Source organism: Pinus tabuliformis, chromosome 9 (assembly GCF_031772625.1).
Source record: "Pinus tabuliformis cultivar Carrire ecotype Pingquan chromosome 9, CPIR1, whole genome shotgun sequence".
Taxonomy (NCBI): domain Eukaryota; kingdom Viridiplantae; phylum Streptophyta; class Pinopsida; order Pinales; family Pinaceae; genus Pinus; species Pinus tabuliformis.
Genome location: NC_142307.1, coordinates 646,567,188 through 646,589,086, shown reverse-complemented (window position 1 = coordinate 646,589,086; position 21,899 = coordinate 646,567,188). Strand labels below are relative to the sequence as shown.

General features: G+C 35.7%; 1 pseudogene; it reads left to right on the top strand.

Annotated features, from left to right (window-relative positions):
- The first annotated feature begins 21,170 nt into the window (after positions 1–21,170).
- Positions 21,171–21,695, top strand: LOC149150299 (palmitoyl-monogalactosyldiacylglycerol delta-7 desaturase, chloroplastic-like; annotated as a pseudogene).
- The last annotated feature ends 204 nt before the right edge of the window (positions 21,696–21,899 follow it).

The following is a 21,899-nucleotide window of genomic DNA, read 5'->3' as shown; positions in this document are numbered from 1 at the left end:
CAACTGAGATTTGAGAAACGGCCACACAGCAAATCTGAGAAAATCGTGCTCAAATAACCCTGCATTTCTCTCAATACAAGTCGAATTTGGGCAAACTGTTCTTTAAAAAAGTTAATTGGGTTTGTTCTGGACAAAACCCATTTTCCAGATTTTGCTTCATTTTCTCAGAATCTCAACCGAAAAACTGTCACTTCTTATTCCAGTAAATTTTTGAGTTGGCACTTTTAATGATCAAATCTTCAATCTGGAAATTATCTTAGAGGCTAAAAATGGTGAATAATGTTACAACCGATTTATTAAAACTATCATTGATAAAATCATGCATAATCATCAATTTATTAGAAATAAAGGAGAATAAATAATATTTTTACATAAGAGCATAAATCATTGTAAAATAGAATTATATGATAAATTATGATAAATGACGTGATGAAGAATGGTAGAAATGGGTGGAATAAGCGTTCAAAAGTGATAATAATAATGGCATATTAACGGCCCAACACAGACTACGTTGAGGCAGTAGTTGACTATGCATCGTATTATGCTTCAAACCAACCACCTCATCCTCCACCTCAAAATTCGAGAGACATTGACACAATAGTAGACCATCCATCGTCTTCTACTGTAAACAAGACAACTAGCACTACTACGTTTGTTGTATCAGATATTTGATTTCAGTTATTTGAATTGTTTGTGTGTGTGTGTGTGCGTGTGTCTATGTGTGTGTATATATATATATATTGCATTTTTTGTTCATGTTTATGTACTTAATTTATATGTTGGTTTTGATGTGTTTATTGTTAGGTCATGTTAGATATGTTCAGTTAATTTTCCTACAGATAGATGTGTATGTGATAGCAATTAGTTGACATGAGATGTATATTAATTTGAGGATGTGTGTAGTGACGATGTTAGATTATAATTTTTTTTTTGTTAAATGTGATCACGATAATGATTCCATGTTAGATTGTTAGATTTGTGTGTGATCCAAATGGATCCTAGAACACTCTCTAAGTTTTCATGAACTCTTTAAAAATCATGCCAAAGATTCAAAGTTTTATAAAGATCAAGCTATCGGAGGGAATCCTCAGACAGTTGCAATGGTGATCAACGTGGATCAATGAGGGCTGTCGATGGTAACGCACACTGACACCAACCAACAAATGCAGGGTCAAATTTAAGCAACGGAGGTAGTTTCTGATATGCGATTAGCGACAAGCCACTAATCTCATATCATAGGGAAAACCTCTCAGTGAAGAGAATCCCTGAGCACCCGGACCTAAAATAATTATAAAACGCGGAAAATATTTTTTTGGTTCCGTCGAAGCAGGATTCCACAAAAACCAGCAAGATATCGGGCAGGCTTCGAGAGGTAAGCAGTTTCAACCGAGTTCCGCCTGATGCCATATAGTGATTGCCACGCGTCCCAGCGAAAGAGAGAGAAAACCGCTCACATCAGACGGGTAAACATCATGCTACTCAGCCGCCTGATATGAACGAAAACCGTAGGATCTGGGGCCCCCGGATCAACGGCAGAGACACGTTTCGATGGATGATCAGATTTGACAAGATTATGAAGTAAGATCACATAGGATTTGAAGTCCGATATGGATGATGCGTTGGCAGAAGGTCGTGTTTCGCGGGCATTCTTGGAGTTAACGGAAAAACCGACCGTTTCAAATATGTCCAAGAGAACTAGCACTCATCCGTTATGAAATAGGTGGCCACCTCCTTGTGAGGCGTTATACAGTGACTAATTACGTAGGATAGAGGGATTCAAATGGACAAAGGCAGGGGAATCGGAAATCTAGGAAGCAGAAACAAACAGTTAGGGAGCAAAATCGCTTTAAAGCCACAAACTGACAGAGAGTAAGCTAAGGAGGCAGTAAGCCGAAAGCAGAGAGAAGAGGTAGTAAGCCAGAGATAGAGAGAGTCAGAGAGTCTGTGTACCCCAGAGAAGGCTTGAGAGGTTCAAGCGAACTCCTCTACATGCTTGTCATGTATTGAGTCTCAAATTGGACTCATGCTATTGTAATCAACAGAGACCAAGAGTTAGTGAGGCGAGTTTGTGTACTCAAAAGAGACTTGGGGGATCCAAGTACAATCTTACTAATTTGTATCTGTTGTGTGAGACTCAAATTGAGCTCACTGTTGTAAAAACTTTGCTATGAAGACATAATAGAGAGACCACCACTAAAGGCTGGACCAGGAGATGTAGCCCAGGAGTATTGGGTGAACTCCTTATTAGACTTGTTGTGTTTACATGTGTTGCCTATTATGTTTTCTTTTACTACTTCATTGCTTGTGTATTTCACAGTCTTATCGATCCGTTGAACAAAATAACATGGGCACATCCATGAACATGAGTCTGTAATACCTTATTAATTGTCTTAGATCAAATATCAGATCAAGTGGTATCATAGCTTTAGGTTGCTAAGGTTAGAAAAACTTGTGCTGGACTGTTTGTGAATGATAACTAGATCAAAGCTTAAACTAGGAGGAGGAGAATTGGCTGAATTTAACCCAGAAATTGGTAGAGTCTATACTAGGAGGAAAATGTCAGAAGAGATTCCCTTGGAATCAGACCCTCAGTTCATGGACAGTTTCTTGACTATGAGAGCCATGGTAGAGGAAATGTATAGAGAATTTAAGAAAGGTCAAAGTGAATATTCTTCAACTTCCCAGCATAAAAAAGGAGCAGAAGAATCTCTCCTCAATTACCATTCTAAAGGCAAAGGGAAAGAAAAAAAAGCTTCCCACACCTCCTAATAGCCCTGAAAATAAAAAGAAAATATCTTTGATTAAATTACATGTTAAATTTGATTTGCCAATATATGATGGAGAGTTGAATGCAGAGAAGCTGGATAATTGGATTAGACAGATTGATGTGTATTGCAGGGTGCAGAGCATTGATTCAGACAGAAGTAAGATTCAGCTGGCCAGCCTATGCCTTGGAGGAACTACCTTGGTATGGTGGGAAGGCAGGACACAAGCTGACATGAAGAAGCATGGTAAAATCCTTTTTGTTTGGAGTGAATTTGTTTCTGCAATTAAAAAACAATTCTATCCACTAGCTTATATGCAACAAGCTATGATGAGTTGGCAAACTCTTTGCCAATTAAAAGGGAAAAGTGCATAAAGCTACACCCAAGAATTTAGAAAAAGAGCTTTGATTCTAGGCATTTCTTTAGACTCACCTAAAACTCTGCTGAGGTATATAGGTGGTCTACATAGTTATTTGAGACATACCATTCTCATGTTTAACCCTACTAGCATAGATGAGATATCTATTTAGGCTACACATCTAGAGGATAGGGGCAACAATGTGAACCCAGAGACTCGGGGATCATCAAAACCCACTACAAGGAAGAACAAGGAAAAGAGAAAGCAGAAATGGAAAGAGAGGAAGGCAAATGTAGTACAAAGGACCAAACCTTTATTGCACTCACTTGTAGAAGGATGGGCATGATGATGAACACTGCTGGATTTTGCATCCGGAGCTAAAACCCAATAAGATTGGGGCAAAAAGAAGAAGGTTGATGCAACTATTTAGAAGGATTTGGGGTCAGACTCAAGGGATGAAACAACAATCACAGCCACGGGTATAAAAGGTAAAAATTCTTAAGCATCAACTAGTAATTCTACACGAACTATTGATAGTGAAGAAAATGAGAGGAAAAGACACGAGCTTTTTCATATTAGAGTTATTTCCAAACATCAAAAGGTTGATACTTTGTTTGATAGTGGCTCACAAGCAAACTTAATTTCTGAAGCAATTGTAAAGAAACTGGGATTACTAACCGCCCCTCACAAGAAACCATATCCATTGGGTTGGTTATGTGATAAAGCAAAGCTACAAGTGACTAGACAATGTAAACTTAGGTTTTCATTTGGGTCAACATTTGTAGATGAGATTGAGTTAGATATCATTCCCTTGGATATATGTGGAATTGCGTTAGGAAGTCCTTACTTGTATGATAGAAAAGCAATTTTCTATAGAACTGAAAATAAGTATCAACTCGTTAAAGATGGAATTGAATATATTGTAAGAGCTCATAAACTCAAGAATAATTATACTCTCATAAACTCAGGGCAGATGAAAAGAATTGTAAATTCATGCAAACAATTTTTACTGATGGTTGTAAAGGAAAAGAAACCTGATAAAACCAATGTGTTTGAAGGTTGTGATGCTAAACAACACGCTGATTTAGAAAAAGTTGTTTCAGAATATGATATGCTATTTCAAGAACCTAAAGGTTTGCCACCCAAAAAGGAAATAGTACATGATATTAATTTGCAGCAAGATGCTCCATTGCCTAACATCGGAATGTACAGGTTATCCGCTTTAGAGAATGCAGAAATCAAGAAGCAGGTATAGGAGCTGCTCGAGAAATGGTTCATAAGACCTAGCACATCACCATGTGGGTCTCCAATTGTCTTGGTGAAAAATAAAGATGGCTCATGGAGAATGTGCATTGATTACCGAGCATTGAATAAGATAATGATAAAAAACCATTATCCCCTTCCTCACATAGCTGATCTATTAGATCAGTTGAAAGAAGCTGTTTACTTTTCCAAGTTGGACTTGCATAGTGGCTACCATCAGGTCAAAGTCGCAGAGCAAGATGCATGGAAGATTGCTTTCAAAACAAAGCAGGGACTGTATGAGTGGTTACTTATGCCTTAACTAATGCTCGTGCTACTTTCATGAGAGTAATGAATGATGTACTCAGGCCTTTTACTGATGATTTTGTCATTGTATATCTAGATGACATTCTTGTATTTAGTAAAACATGGGAAGAACATTTGAAGCATGTAAAGCAAATTCTAGATGTTTTGAAAAGAGAAAATCTTTATGTTAAGCTATCAAAATGTGAATTTGGAAAAACATCTTTGAATTATTTGGGTCATATTGTAGGGGGTGGTGAATTGAAGATTGATCCCTCTAAGGTTGCAATCATTATAAATTGGCCTAAACCCAAATCTGCTATAGAAGTTAGAAGCTTCCTAGGAGCAACACAGTATTGGAGAGAGTTTATTGCTAACTTTTCCTTGATTGCAACTCCCTTACATGCTTTAACAGGATTGAATAAGGTGTTTCAGTGGGGAGGCAAACAACAGAAAGCCTTCGACTCCTTAAAAGAAAATATTAGTACAACACCAATACTAGCAATGCCTGATCTTCAAAGACCTTTTGAGATTAAAACGGATGCCAATGACTATGCCATGGGAGCAGTGTTGATGTAGCACGGTAAACCCATATGTTATCATTCTAAGACATTTAATTCTGCAGTAGTTAATTATCCCACATATGATAAAGAATTGTATGTATTAGTATAGAGTGTGAAAAAGTGGAAACATTATCTAATGGGCAAAGAGACAGTTATACATACTGATCATCAACCACTTCAATATTTACACTCACAAACTAAGTTGCAACAATCAAGACACTATAGGTGGATGGGTTTTCTACAACAGTTTCATCTTGTCATCAGATACAAAAAGGGCATACACAATAAAGTCGCAGATATGTTGTCCAGACCAATCATAAATGCATCTACTATACTTAAGCATAACTCAGTAATGCATGAAAGCTACATTGAACAATATGCTCAAGATATAGACTTTAAAGATGTATATGCAACTTTAAGTCAGGGAAAACAAGTAGAAGAATTGGATTATCATGTTAAGAACCAACTCTTGTATCATTTTGGAAAGTTATGCATTCCTCAAACCGAAAGAGTAAAGATAATTCGAGAAGAACACACTTTTCTAATATCAGGTCACTTTGGTGTAAATAAAACAATTTCACAACTGCAAATATTTTGTTATTGGCCAAAAATGCATGAAACAGTTTCTAGATATGTAAGAGGGTGTACCATGTGTGCTCAAAGCAAGCCTAGCAATAGAAAACTAAGCTTGCACACTCCACTACCAATTCCTTCTCATCCTTGGGAAAGTGTTTCCATGGACTTTTTTGGGGTATTGCCTAAGTATAGAAAAGGTCATGAATATTTATATGTTATTGAGGATAGGTTCAACAAAATGTGTATTTTAATACCTTGTAACAAACAAATTATAGTTGAACAAACAACAAAGTTGTTCTTTCAACATGTATGGGTTCATTTTGGGTTACCCACTTCCATTATATCTGATCAAGATTCCCGATTTGTTGGGAAGTTTTGGTCAAGTCTTTGGGAATTGATGGACACCAGACTAAAGAAGAGCACAGCTTTTCATCCACAAACAGATGGCCAAAGAGAGGTGGTCAACCAGATAGTGAGCTAGTTGCTCAGAGGCTATTGCAGCAAGCATCCCAAGCTTTGGGATGAATATTTGTGTTATGTGCAACATGCTTACAACCGAGCTAAACATTCTTCTACACAGAGATCTCCTTTTGAGACCTCTTTTGGTTTCACATCAAGGTCTCCCTTGGATTTTGTCTTTGGTAAAGACATAGCAGTTGATGGACACAGTGATATGGACAAGGCAACCAAGTTCATTGAACAAATCCAAGAAATTCACTAGGCAGTGCAGGAACAGCTGGAAAAAAAGCCAAGCCAAGTATAAGGCAAGGCATGATAAGCATCGGATTGAGCACAGTTTCCAAGTTGGTGATCAAGTTTGGCTGTATATCGGCAAAGACAGAATGCAAGGTGAAGGTAAGAAGCTGGATCCAATAAGGTATGGACCTTTCAGGATAGTTGAGAAAATCGGTGAGAATGCTTTTCGCCTTGATTTTCCAGCTTACATGCACATTTATTCAGTAGTTAATGCAGAAATCTTGAGACTGTTTGAACCTTCATTGATTGAAGATCCCGAAGAGTAGAGTCAATTTCCTTCTATTGATGATATGTTGCCTGAATATCTCAATGAGTTGCAGGAAGATACAATTCTGGACAAGAAGGTGAGAACTACGCGCAGAGGGGATGTTGAGTACCTCAGAATTGGACTCAAAGGCTCAAAACCAAGCAGTGCAAGATGGATAGAAATTGGGCAAGTGAGGAATCTATATCCTCACTTGATTGATGCTTAAAAACCAACTTTTGGTGGTCCAATCGATTTTTTAGTGGGAAGGCGTGATCCAAATGGATCCTAGGAAAATATTTAAGTTTTCATGAACTCTTTAAAAATCATGTCAAAGATTCGAAGTCTTATAAAGATCAAGCTATCGAAGGGAATCCTCAGACAATTGCAATGGCGATCAACGCAGATCAACGAGGGCCGTTGATCTAGCATTCAGAGCGGCGGACCATGGTAACATGCGCTAACACCAACCAGCAGATGTCGGGTCAAATTTAAGCAACAGAGGTAGTTTCTGATATGCGATTAGCGACAAGTCGCTAATTGCATATCATAGGGCAAACCTCTCAGTGAAGAGAAGCCTCGAGCACCCGAACCTGAAATAATTATAAAACGCGAAAAATATTGTTTCAGTTCCATCAGAGCGGGATTCCACAAAAACCGGCAAGATATCGAACGGGCTTAGAGCAGTAAGAGGTTTCAACCGAGTTCCGCCCGATGCCATACAACAATTGTCACGCGTCCCAACGAAAGAGAGAGAAAACCGCTCACATTGGATGGGTAAACATCATGCTACTTAGCCACCCAATATGAATGACAATCATAGGATCTAGGGCCCCCAGATCAACGGTGGAGACGCGTTCCGATGGATGACCAGATTTGACATGATTATGAAGTAAGATCACATAAGATTTGAAGTCCAATATGGACGATGCGTTGGAAGAAGGTCGTGTTTTGCGGGCATTCTTGGAGTTAACAGAAAAAACGGTCGTTTCAAATATGTCAAAGAGAACTGACACTCATCCGTTATGAAATAGGTGGCCACCTCCCTGTGAGGTGTTATACAGTGACTGATTATGCAGGACAGAGGGATTCAAATAGACAGAGGTAGGGGAACTAGAAAGCCGGGAAGCGAAAACGAACAGTCAGGGAGCAGACTGGCTTTAAAGCCACACATTGACAAAGAGTAAGCCAAGGAGCAATAAACCGAAAGTGGAGAGAAGAGGTAGTAAGCCAGAGACAGAGAGAGTCAGAGAGTTTGTGTACTCCAGAGAAGGCTTGAGAGGTTCAAGCAAACTCCTCTGCACACCTGTCATGTATTGAGTCTCAGATTGGGCTCATACTATTGTAATCAATAGAGACCGAGAGTCAGTGAGGAGAGTCTGTGTACTCAAAAGAGACTTGGGGGATCCAAGTACAGTCTTACTGATTTGTATCTGTTGTGTGAGACTCAAATTGAGCTCACTGTTGTAAAAACTCTGCTATGAAGACATAATAGAGAGGCCACCACTGAAGGCTGGACCAGGAGACATAGCCCAAGAGTATTGGGTGAACTCCTTATTAAACTTGTTGTGTTTATATGTGTTGCCTATTATGTTTTCTTTTACTGCTTCATTGCCTATGTATTTCGCAATCTTATCGATCTGTTGCACAAAATAACATGGGCACATCCATGCACATGAGTCTGTAATACCTTATTAATTGTCTTAGATCAAATATCAGGTCAATGTGCTAGCCAATGATGTTTATATGTGTTAGAGGTGTATATAATTAGATGATGGTAGTGAATTTGAATGTGTATCTTAGATGATGTTTATGTTTCTTAGATGGTTATCATCATGATGTTTATTTTTATGAAATAATATTTATTATAGATTATATATTGGTGAGATTATATCAAACTTTTATATATGAAATTGAATGCAAAGCAACTTACTTTAAAAAAATGTAAATATATTTTATAAATTACAAAGTTTAGTATGGTTGAAACTATGATTGTAAAATTATGATAAATATTATTCTATTGCTTAGATCGTTTATTGATATTTTATCTAACTTAATTAGTAAAATATTTCAATACTCACAAGGAAAAACTAATTTAGTTAGTTCTTAATAAGATGAAAATGTGTAACTCATTCAATTTTTAATATAAAATATTAATAATAAAAAATTATTAAAAAATACTATTTAAACAATTCAATATTGGTTTATAAAATTCAATCTATTTTTTTAATTTAAAAAACTTAAGTCACAATTTTTTATAATTAATTTAGATTTAATATAAATTAAGAAATTATATTTTTATAGAATTTAATTTATTACTAAAGTTATGAGATTTTCAAGCAGTTTAAATTTAATATCTAGCAACTCTTACTAATTTAAATTAGAAATTTCTCTCTCTAAAGATGAGGATTAAGAAATGTAAAATAAGGCTTGTGAAGTTAATTGTAGTTGGGGATTTCCTCTATTGGAAGTTCTTCTTTAAAGAGGCAAATCAATTTTTTTAGTAATAAAGATATAACATTTTGGTGTTATTTTGTTCCTTTATTTACTATTGTATTGGTTTAAATTTAACTCTTTTTAATAACAAATATAAGTTAAATAATACAAAAATAAACAACTCAAAAACTATTATTTTTCCCACATATCACAAGATAGTCACTAAAATTTATGTTTTCACATTTTCCCTAGCTAATATTACATCATGTTCACAATGATAAAGACATGTTTACTTTAAATAATTTACTTATAAATACATAAAAATAGATATTTATTTTACATAATCTAAATAGGAAAGAAAATTGCATCACCAAGTCTATTTGAAAGTCAAACAAATGCCTCTTAATCACCATCACATTATTTATCATTTATTTCTTGGCCATAAAATATTTATTAATTCAACTTTTATTTATAATTACCATTGAAAAGAAAAGTCAAAATTGTTTCATTATCCATGACGAAAAAATTAAAACCTCTCATGCATCCATGTAAGCCCATTTGTTTCTCTTATGGTCCATAAAAAAATGTAATCAACATTTTGTGCATGCGTAAGACCTCCTTTTAGTTTACATAATGTTGCAAGAATTGTAAATACAATACACATGACTTTATCTCTCATGTCAAGAATTTAATCTTACATATTAATACACCATTTTTTCATTGTTAAAGTCCTCATAGAGTTATCCCTACATGATGGTTTATATTGATTTTGAACTAAACAAGAAGAAAAAACATGTGAACTGATTAATAAACCAATAAGTATCTGAATCAAGACTAAACATTTGATGTTATTTTTAAATTCACTATTTTCTTCTCATTTTCAAATTTGAGAAGGATTGTGACCTTGAATCCTTATTATCATAGATATTGTACCCAACTGGAAATACGTAGTTTCAAGTGCAAAAATGTTTCCACTGAAAAAACATGTAAACATGTTTGTGATTGTTACCAATTGTATTATAAAATGTTTTCAAAAATATGTTTTGATCTAGGGCTGTGTCTTAATACGAACCACTAATCCTTATTCAACACATCTAGGTAAAAAAAACCTAGTTGTAGTGTTTTGGGAAAACAGAAGGCTCCCTAGCTTCATGGCACATATTTATAGAGTTGATAGATATCAACCCATTATCACAATCTTCCTTTAAATTATTTCGATCAAAGGTGTCCCACCACTTGCACCTAAAAAACACATTGGAACAAAGAGAAGTCCACTTGAATGATCTCTTGTATCTTTCCAACATAACCTAATGGCCCTTGCATTAGGTTTTGGTCATGGTGGGTATCATGATAGGATTGTTTGAACTTGACTTGCAATCCACATTCTTGTGTCATGCATCCATCATCGACAACCTCCATGTGAAAATGATGTCCATATGCCCACATAGATGGGAACAAATGCACCTACAAAAAAATGAAAAAAACACAGTGTCATGTGTCTAATAACCCGAACATAGTTAAAAATAATATATATATATATATATATATATATATATATATATATATATATATATATATATATATATATATATATATATATATATATATATATATATATATATATATATATATATATATATATATATATATACATGTTACAATTCAAAGGTGCATTATGAATTTAAAACTGTATAGAAAGAGATTATAATTACTGATTTGCTGCACCCAATCCTTACGTTTAGTGCATCCTCTTGAGAAAGAAGGTAACGACAAGATGCACCATATTTCTCTTTGACTTGATCAACAACCCAAGTGTTAGGGCATGTCATTGTCATATTTTATTTTAAATGATCAAGATAAGGCACACTTCTACCATTAAAACATTTGAATTATTTCCTATCATTATCCCATTTCCTCCTCTCTTTTTTTGTACAATGGGACCCATGGTTGTGTCATTTCCATATTGTAAATAATGAACTTATGGATGGCCTCAATTTCTAAATTCGTTGATGAAATCAAACCAACACACACACACACAAACACATATAGTATCTATGAGATCAAAATATGCATTAATATGAATTTCAGTGTGAATAGTTATTGTGTAGTAATCTAACAAATGATAAATCTACACTTACTCTTTATCATGCAACTCTTTCTATTCATTTTGAGAAGCTCCCCTTCTCTTTTGTCTTCATCCCTTTCATCATCCCAAATCTTTGCACCTGGTGTGTTTTTGATCTTCTTGATGTACTAACTGGCATAATAAAAAGACCCATATGATATATACCCCTATACCATAAATGTTAGGCCCCTATACTACTAGTGTAACCCCTTATTGTTATTAGTATAACCCACTTATTATATTGATGTACCCATGTAGTGCCCATATTGTTACTATTGTGCCCCATAGAAGCCCACTATTGTTATTATTGTGCCCTTACATTATTATTATTATGTCGGCTCTGATTATGTTATGACCCCTTAGACTCCTATATATAGAAAGGAGGTCTTTTCATTTGTACCATTGAAGAATTGTTCATTTATGTAATGTAAAGGAGGTAGCCCCCTCGAAGAGGCTGAATTCTAAGGCGTTGATCTATCTTTTCTATCTTTTCTTGAGCTGGTTTCATAACATTTGGTATCAGAGCTTTGGATTCTAGGGTTTCGCTGCTCCAAACAGGTCATCGTGGCATTTTCGCTATAACCTTTTTCTGTGATGTTTCAGAAGTCGCAAAAAAAACCCATTTTAGAAGAAATCGCGCTGAACCTTGGGTCCGAATTTCAGAGCTTTTCACGCTATATTTGCGGAGATATGATCTGAGGAAGTTGGTCTTTTTGCAGACTCCTGAATTACATTCCAAACAGGTGACCTGGGGAAAATCGTCATAACTTTCTCTCTGGGGATCGGATTGAAATTTCGTAAGAAGGTACAGAAAGAGGACAGACTGTAGTTTCTTGTATGAATTTTTCAAATCCAAAGGTTGAAAGAGTGACTCGTGTCACGTTGTACAAGTTCGCTCTACTGAACTAGTCTATAATCAGGTCATCTTGGGAGATTGTGCATAACTCTTTCTTGGAGAATCTAATTTGGATCAGACTGGTGGCATTGGAAAGAGGACGCAGAGGGCTACTACAGGTCACAATTTCAGAACTTAAAGATCCGAAAGTATAGAGTTATAGTAGTTTCAAGGTCGAGCTCCTAAAATCAAGAAAAAACAAGATGAGGAAGTTTGATGGCAAGGATCCGGTAAATTGGATACTTCAGATGGAGCAATATTTTGATCTACATGGTGTACAATTGTTACAAAAGGTATGTATTGCATCTTCATATTTAGAACCAGATCAATTTTTATGGTACAAAGGGCTTTGTTCTCGTAAACAACTTGTTACGTGGTCAATTTTCATGGAGGAAATGATAGCACATTATGAGGATACAAAGAGCAACACCTTCTTTACAGCAACACCACAATAATTGGAAAGAGTAAAAGGGCTTTGTGACATAGTGGAAAGCAAAATTATGGAAACTAGGAAGCGTACCCCTCACAACTATAAAGATGGAAGTGTTGTTTCTCCTAGCCTTCCACAACCTACAAGGGTTACACCACAACAATTGGAAGAAAAAAGAGAAAAAGGGCTTTGTTACAATTGTGATAGCAAATGCACTAAAGGTCATAGGTGTGATGAGAAGAAATTATTTTACATAGAATATGAAGAGGAGGAAGAAAAGGATCAAGAAACAACAAAATAAGAAGATATACACCAGGACCCCACCCCAGAGAAAGAAGAAATGAATCAGACCATATCTTGTAAAGCATTGGCAAGAATTACCACTCCTCAAACTCTCAAGATAGAAGGACATATCAAGAAGAAAAAGGTGCAAGAAGTGAAAGATCACATCGAGAAAGAAGAAATGAATCCAACCATATCTTGTAATTCATTATTCGAAATTACCTCTCCTCAAACTATCAAGATAGAAGGACATATAAAGAAGAAAAATGTTCAAGAAGTGAAAGATCACATCAAGCATCAAGAAATGAATCCGACCATATCTTGTAAAGGATTGGAAGAAATTACCACTCCTCAAACTCTAGAGATAGAAGGACATATCAAGAAGAAAAAGTTTCAAGCAGTGAAAGATCACATCGAGCATCAACAACAAGTTCTCCAACTTTTAAAGGATAACGCCACTTCGGTGCAAAATCAAACGCAACAACAGGTAGATCAACATCGTAGTGAAAAATGTTTTGATGTATGTGATTGGGTATTTTTACTACTACATCTCAAGCAAGCTATTTATGAGAAGGAAATGTTGGCAATACTACATGCACTTAAAAAATAGCGACCTTACCGAATGGGAAGACTCTTCAAGGATGAGGATGTGGAAGCATTGTTTTGTGCTATTTATATTATCCAACCAGATTGGATAAACGAAGCAAGGGATGAATGGAAGAAGGACGAAGAAGTATGGCCACTTATTCAAAAGTTGCAAAAGATCCCAATTCAAACAATATTGCTAGAAATTAAAGAGGAAGGAAAAATCATATTGGAACCTAGAGCAGTCACAGAAACAAGAACCCGACAGCTACCAAAGCGATCAATTTCAGAGTATCTCATCAAGTGGAAGAACTTACCCGCTGAATATTCCACATGGGAGGACAAGAATTTTATACAGAAGCATCAAGAACTACTCAAGCGTTGAGGACAACACTTTTTGAAGGAGAGGGGCATGTTAGGCCCCTATACTACTAGTGTAACCCCTTATTGTTATTAGTATAACCCACTTATTATATTGATGTGCCCATGTAGTGCCCATATTGTTACTATTGTGCCCCATAGAAGCCCACTATTGTTATTATTGTGCCCTTACATTATTATTGTTATGTCGGCTCTGATTATGTTATGACCCCTTAGACTCCTATATATAGAAAGGAGGTCTTTTCATTTGTACCATCGAAGAATTGTTCATTTATGTAATGTAAAGGAGGTAGCCCCCTCGAAGAGGCTGAATTCTAAGGCGTTGATCTATCTTTTCTATCTTTTCTTGAGCTGGTTTCATAACAATAAACCCCTCGGGTTTTGCCATTTGTCGAAGAAAACCTTTCAATTTATTCACGTACCTCTCTAAGAAGAACATCCAATGATAAGAAACCACCCAAACTAATTCAACCTCATCTACTAAGTGAATTAGAAGATGAACCTGCAAGTCCATGAAACTCAATATAGTTTCTTCTCAAACATACAAATAATCTCAACTGTCTCTTGACACCACAGTGGAATGCTAGCCATATGAATCTTCTTTGATGTGATCCAATGTATAAATGCAGATAATTTAGATATGATATTTTGTAGGTCTTGGGGGAAGTCATGGTTCACACACCCACACACCAGTAGAGGATAATAACACTGCACAATAAATAGTGCATTATACAAAAATTAATTATAAAATATCCCATTGCATAAAAATAAAAAAACTTAACAAAATCATGTTTTTGACATAAGTACTCTTAGAAGGTTCAAATGGTCATGCAATTTCAACACTGACAAACAGTGTTCCACAGTGAAGCAATGTCATAGTGAAGACCCATATAAAGAAGGCACCCTCACAAATTATAACTTCCTTTGCAAAAGAAACATCATCTTTCTTTAAAATCCATGGGACATCACTTTCTTTGAAAGACCAAGAGGGACCAACCTCTCCTCTAGTTTCTTACCTTAGCCAATGTTTCTTTTTAGTTTCTGAAGAAATATGATCTCTCCTAACATCCAATGTGTAACTTTATTTCAATGATATGTGCCTCGATAAATAATATGATTTTTTTTTAAATATATGAATGGGATCTAGTAAGTGGGAAATCTTAAGATTCTCCCAATATGGGAGCTCATAAAAGACAATTTTCCTTTTCATCCCAATGGGAAATTTCTCAACATAGGTGTCGAATAATTCTGCATCATTGAACATAGGCTCCCCATTTGAATTGACCATTTATGAAAATTCCTTCTCCTTCTCTCTCTCATATGCTTTAAGCCATTTAGTTGGTGTCATTATTAAAGGCCTTTGGGTTCTCTCTGGTTTACCATTGAAAGTGGATGTTGCTCTTCTATAAGATCGTTCTTTTGGGAGGAATACCCTCGAGCGGTCATACACAAGATTTTGTAGGTGGTCATACCACCTAGCCTTCAGAGAAGGTACATAATATTTGCATCCATGATACTAGATTGTTACAAGTCCACCAAAATTATTGTATTTAGGCCCACACGGTAGTGACCATGAAGATCATAACAATTGCAACGAATTAAATTAATATGTGAAACAATATTGTTACATATATAAACAAATCAATAAAAATGTAATTTACCAGAGAAAACTCCTAAGCCTGGGTAATTATGTATGGTGTAATCACATATGCTATACAACATAAAACTCCTCTATGTTTCGATGGGCCTTGATACATTGTACACATGTATTCTATTATCTATGATAACTCTAAATATATATATTTTTTAGTTTGACTGGTCATTACAAATATGGTTTTTACGTTTAGGTTCATGTGAGACCTGTCATAGAGTCCATTTAATGTTTGATAGGGTCATCATAAAAATAAAAAGGTCATAATTCCATCTATCTTGAGGTTATTATTTCATATTACACTTGCTTGACACTTTTACAAACTTTCACACCAAATGCAGTTAAGCAAACCCAGAATTCGCTATGAAAGTCCCTGACAGTTCCATATCAAAACGGTCCATTCTGACACTTGTCTCACTACGAAAGTTTGTTGATGTATAATGGTTTTATTGTAAATGATTGTTAGTGATGCCAAATGTACTAAGTCATTATGCATGTTGATTCTCATGCCCTCCACTCTTTTTCATTCACCCTTACCTCTTCTTTTCCCCTTTATACCATCTACTCCTATCAAAAAGTTCACAAGTGTTGTCATGGAATAGGGTTTGTGCTGTCAAAACAAGCTTAGTCATGGTCTGAGTGAGGTCTAGGTGTTCTAAATTTGGTTTGTAGGTGAAGGGGAAGCAACTCACAAGCAACTCTTGACGTGTTGACAAGCATGGCCACCAGAAAACACTACAAAGGAGGGGTTGTAGTATGTTATGAGCCCACATATATGAAATTTCTTGAAGAAGACCCATATTTTACATAGTCATTTTCCAGCGTGGGATGTCTTCAATTTTGTAAAATATTGTAAGGTTTTCATGAGCAAATCACTAAGGACTTCGCCCTCAATTTCACATGGATTGGCATGAAGGTTAGAATCTTAAGTTTGAATGTCTCCCCAAACACCATTGCTCATGCTACTGAAATCCCAAGGTTAAGGGAAACATGGTTTAAATTTCAGAAGTTCCAGCTGCATAATTGTGATGAATTCTTGAAGGAATAACATCAAAGAATTGATATGACAGTGGGCATCCCCATAACTTTCCTTAAGGAGCATTATTCCAAGTTGCTGATGGTTATTCAAAAGTATTTTACATGTGAAGGAAGGGTCTACCATACCACTTCAGGTTGCTGTTCCACTTCACAGGTAAACAACCCTTAGACATCCCTTTCTATCTCTTAATAAGTTTAGGAAAGATGGATGACAAGGTTCAAGCTAAACTAGATACAATTAGTACCTTTGTTTTTCATCATGGTCTTATCGAATTGTTAGTATTTCAAGAGTTAAATATATTTAATAGGGATTGGCTTACCTTTTTGTTCCTAAGTGGATATGAACTAGATGTTGCTACCCCCTCTAGAAAAACTCCAAAATCCAAATCTACAACCCATAGAGCAGAGCAGCAACCTAGAAAAAAGCAGAAATCAGTGATAGAGAAACCTATAATTGAAAATTCTACAAGTAATAAGAGGAGAATGACTAGAACATAGAAGAGAGAACAAAGTACAAATAAGGGAAAACTAACTGACATTCTAGAAGCTATAGGCATTGAAGAAATCCTAGTTGAGCAGCCTGCATAAGTGACGCCAACCCAAGAAGAAAAGCAAGAGAGCAAAGAAATTAGATTTTACTCAAGAAGAACCTGGATTCATTTTTAGGCCAAGGAAACATGTCACAAGATTAATGCAGTAGTTGAAGAGATACCTAAAGCACCATTACATAAAACAAAACCATCAAAGAAACCATCAAAGAAAAAGAAAGGTAAGGAGGTAGTTCAAGAAAAAAGTGAAATAAAGGTCCTACAAGAAAAGTTAAGGGAGGCCAGACAAGAAGTGATCAAGACCAAGCTTGAGTTTGATGAATACCAAAATGAAGTGTTAAAACAAATATATTTTTATGATGAAATTACAGACAAGTCTAAAAAGATGATAAGAAGGACTCTTCCTTTGCACATAATGCTGGAGCATATGTATAAAAGGAATAGATGGTTACGGGTAGATAGGAAAAGTCTACAGAGACAAGTCATAGCATTGGAAACTCAAATTGAAATGATTCAGGTTGAGCTCAAAAAGAGAAACCTCAAGATTATTGTTGAAGTAAGTGCTACTCCATGATATGGTAAAGTCTTCAATTTTGTCTTCACTATACCTAAATCAATCAACTCAGCCATATGTATAGTCAACATGATATTAGGAGTCATAAGGAGGCATTAAGAATCATGAAAACTAGAAAAACTCAGAATTTTGGAACTTTCGTAGCAACTACCCATAATGAAGCTGAGAATTTGCTACGAAACTGCTGTAGCTTTCCATGGAGGTTAAGGCTAGTCTAAAGTTCAGCAAAGATAATTCTAAAGGCCTATGTTTAGCTTATAAACATCAAAGAAGACCTCAGGATCAATAGGGAGAGAAAAGAGGTAGCACATGAGTGTTTTTTTAAGTTGCTACCAAAGTTTGCTACGAAACTGTTGAAAACGCTGTTTTTGGTACAAAATCATAAAAAACTCTATTTTTCTGCATTTTTGTATATTTTTTAATATCAGGCATCGAAGCTCCAAATGGATTACAAATGATAAAGGGTTTCCACTTCATCATGATGAACTCCTATTTTTTAGCATGCCAAATCAGCACATAGCCACATAAACATAATAGTCAGCTCATTAAGACAGTCAGCAAAAAGGGAAATTTAATTGATGTCTATCAACAGGTTGAAGATTTAATGACACTCCAACAAATCTAACATGTAGTTGGGCTCAGTTATCTACATCAACAGAAAGTGGTTATAATTTTAAATCTAGTAGAGTCCTAGTTGAATTCCAACTATTGTAAAACAAAAATCCCTATCAGGGCTTTGTTAGATAGAAGAAAAGTAGGAATAGGTCTCTGGAATAGTGGATCGAATTTGGCCCAAGTGGCAAGATACTGTAAAGAGATCTTTTCTCTATAAATAAGTAGGTTTTTGACTTTGAGAGGGGTTGATGGAGAATGTGAAGAACTGACCTTTTATAATCTTTTGATCCTTTAATAAAAAATTCGTAGCAACTTTGTTTTTGTACTTGAGATTCATGTCATGGATTTTATGGGTTTTTATCATGTTGTTTCATGTTTGACATAGTATTTTGATTAATTGGAAATCTTGTCAAACGGCTCCAATTTCCTTCATTTGCTATGTATGACTGTGGATGTTCATTTGTATCAATTTCAAAGCTATAGATGCCTTAGATTATATCAAACATTGTTGTTGGCCATACTTTGTTTTAATTTGACTCCATGCCTAATGGTGGCAGTCATCACATTTTGCTTCACCTAAAAAATCACAAAAAGAGATCAAAGTTAGTCATCTGTTATTTGAATTGTTTCAAGAATATTTGATAAACATTTGAGAGAGCACTCTCAGATTGGAAGGACTAACTTCCAGTTCAAGTGGTCTGAAATAGTTACACTAGGTTAAAGGTTGAAACAACCCAATTCTTTCTAGCCCAGTGATAACATATCCCTTCCCATAATTTCTTCAATTCATGTACCAATGGTTGTAAGTAAACATCGATATTCTTCACTTTGTCTTCTACCATGGAATATGAGAGCCAACAGAAGATGTTCATTCTTCATAGACAACCATGGGGGGATATTGTTATTGATCACTATTATAGGCCAAAAAAAATAGTTGGTGTTTTGGAGGGAATATGGGTTTACGCCATCCATGGCTATGCTGATTTGTAGACTTCATACTTCATCCTTTAATTTTTCAAGCCATGTATCCTCTATATGCTTCATGACTATTTAATATGTTGGGATTCACATAACTCATGACTCACTTCTATGTGAGGCATGCCATCCCTACAACATAACTAATTCTTTGCAAAAAAAGAGCCTTTGAATCCTTGGGATTATAGGCATGTGCCTCAATATCTTACGAGGAGGACCATGTGATTTACCCACTTTTTTTGAATTACACCTGTCATGCCCACATTTCAGACATATCCTTTGTCTGCATATTATCCTCCATATAGAATACAATCATTCAAACATGCATGATATGATATGTACTCAACACCCAACATTTTCAACAAATTCTTTACCTCTTCGCAGCTACCCGAAAAGTCATTATCACTTAGAAGAACCTTATCTATGAATAACCTGTAGATGGAGGGGAATCTAATAGTACAATGTTGATATTTAACATTCGTAAAATCAACCATTTTAATGTTGATTGTGTGGCAATATTTCTAAAAATATAAGGGACTTGATCAATCATGCAGGTGAATTACCTAGATATTACAAAGAAACATGCATTCGACATGCCAAACTTTGGTTTCAAGTTGTACTCCCCAGCTGAGTAGACTTTGACTTGTCTCTAGGTCCAAAGAGAGGGGTGGTGGAAGAAGATTTCAGGCTTTCAAATAAGGTATCATTGATATGAGTGTTGTAGCTATTTATTACCCCAAAGAAGGCTACAAAATTTTCAAACATTATCAGTTTATTCCCTAGTTAGATAATCTGGGACATACAAATTTTAATGGAAGGATGGTTGTCAGGTTAGTTTGTAATAATTTTAATATTTTTAAATACTTAATTATATATATATATATATATATAGATTTAAAAAAATATATATTTAAATTATTGGTCTTGTCACATTATTTCAAAGTTCATCAATGAACTTTCCCATTAAGCATCAAACTCCGACTATTCAATAAACAAATCATATCAACACATCAAATGACAAGTCACACAAGGAGCCCACGAGAAGCTTGAAGACTAAACTACACGTTGGAAGGCATCATATGTAATGAGATCTATATATTCTTAGAATTCCTTTCATATGGTGAACATGGGATATATAACCCATGAAAACCAATTTTTTCGACATTCATATTAACTAGGTGTCGAGAAAAGCGTCATGCCATGGCAACGCTGAGTGAAAAAGTGTTAAAATATGTAGTGACAGGTTAATCAAGTGTCGAAGTGCGCTAGGGAGAAGCCAACGAATATGTTTTGTATTCTACATGTTTCAAAAACACCCAAAGCTGAGCTTCCAAGTGACAAGTAAAGAGAACCGCTTAAAATTATTAATAGTCAACAAAAACAAGTGCCAACACTACTACTCAAAATTCATTGAACACGTGTAAAGATCTGGATGTAGGGGATGGGTTCAATGATTCACATTTAATTGAGGACCCCCCAGGTTATCTAAGCTTTAAGAGCTTAGGGGGGTCCGCAATAGTTGTTTCCGAAAACCACCTTTTATTACATGGAATTGTTTGGTGAATTGAGGCACCCCTAGGTGAAAAACCACTTACCATGTGCGCCCCCGCCTTCCGCAACCCACTTGTGGTTTCAGGGGCAGCACAGAGGTTAATTCTGCCAAGTAGGGTTTAAGGTGGCAATAAGTTCCTTATGTGGCCATGTCGCAGATACACAACGTCTATCTTCCCCATGAGAATGACAACTATTGGAAAACCAAATGTTCACGACGAAATCAGCATGATCCTTATTTATGAAGACCTGGAATAGTCCATTATCATTGAATCCAATGAAAGTGTTTCAAAATTGCAGATTCATCTTGGTAAAAAAAAAGTGGGGGGTTATCGGCATTGGAAAATTTTCTCTATTAGGGACAGTAAGGGATGTGTTTGGCATGCATTTTCTATGCCTATTGGCCCCTTTCACATTCCCTTGGAACACATTTGGGGTGTTTTCTGTGTTGTATGTTGTCACGGGATTATTGGGAATCACACTGTCGTACCATCAGAATCTCTCGCATCAAAGCTTCAAAATTTCAAAATGGTTAGAATAATTATTTTCTTACTGTGGTGTACAGGCCATGCTAGGTGACCTATTGGATTGGGTTAGTACACACTGTTATCATCATCAATATTGTGATTCAGTCAAGGATCCACACAACCCCAATGAAGGATTTTGGTTCAGTGGCATAAGCTAGATGTTTGATGAAAAAACTATGTTTGACAAAGTCGGCACAAGAAAAAATGTTTCTGATTTAGAGATGCAGCCATTTTATACATTTATCTGGGATACATATATCATTCATCTTCTTTAGTAAGCTTGGAATCGTTTGTAAATTACCAAGGAGTGTCATGCCCTGACCACACCATGCTCAAAGTCTTGTAATTACACGAAGGTGGCTGATTCATTTGAACTCTATCTGGTGCAATTCTCTATTTGGGCATTGCATGGATTTTTGATTCTTTTGAACCTCAGGGTGATTGTATAATTCCCTTATCTAGAAAACTTTGAGGCAGTC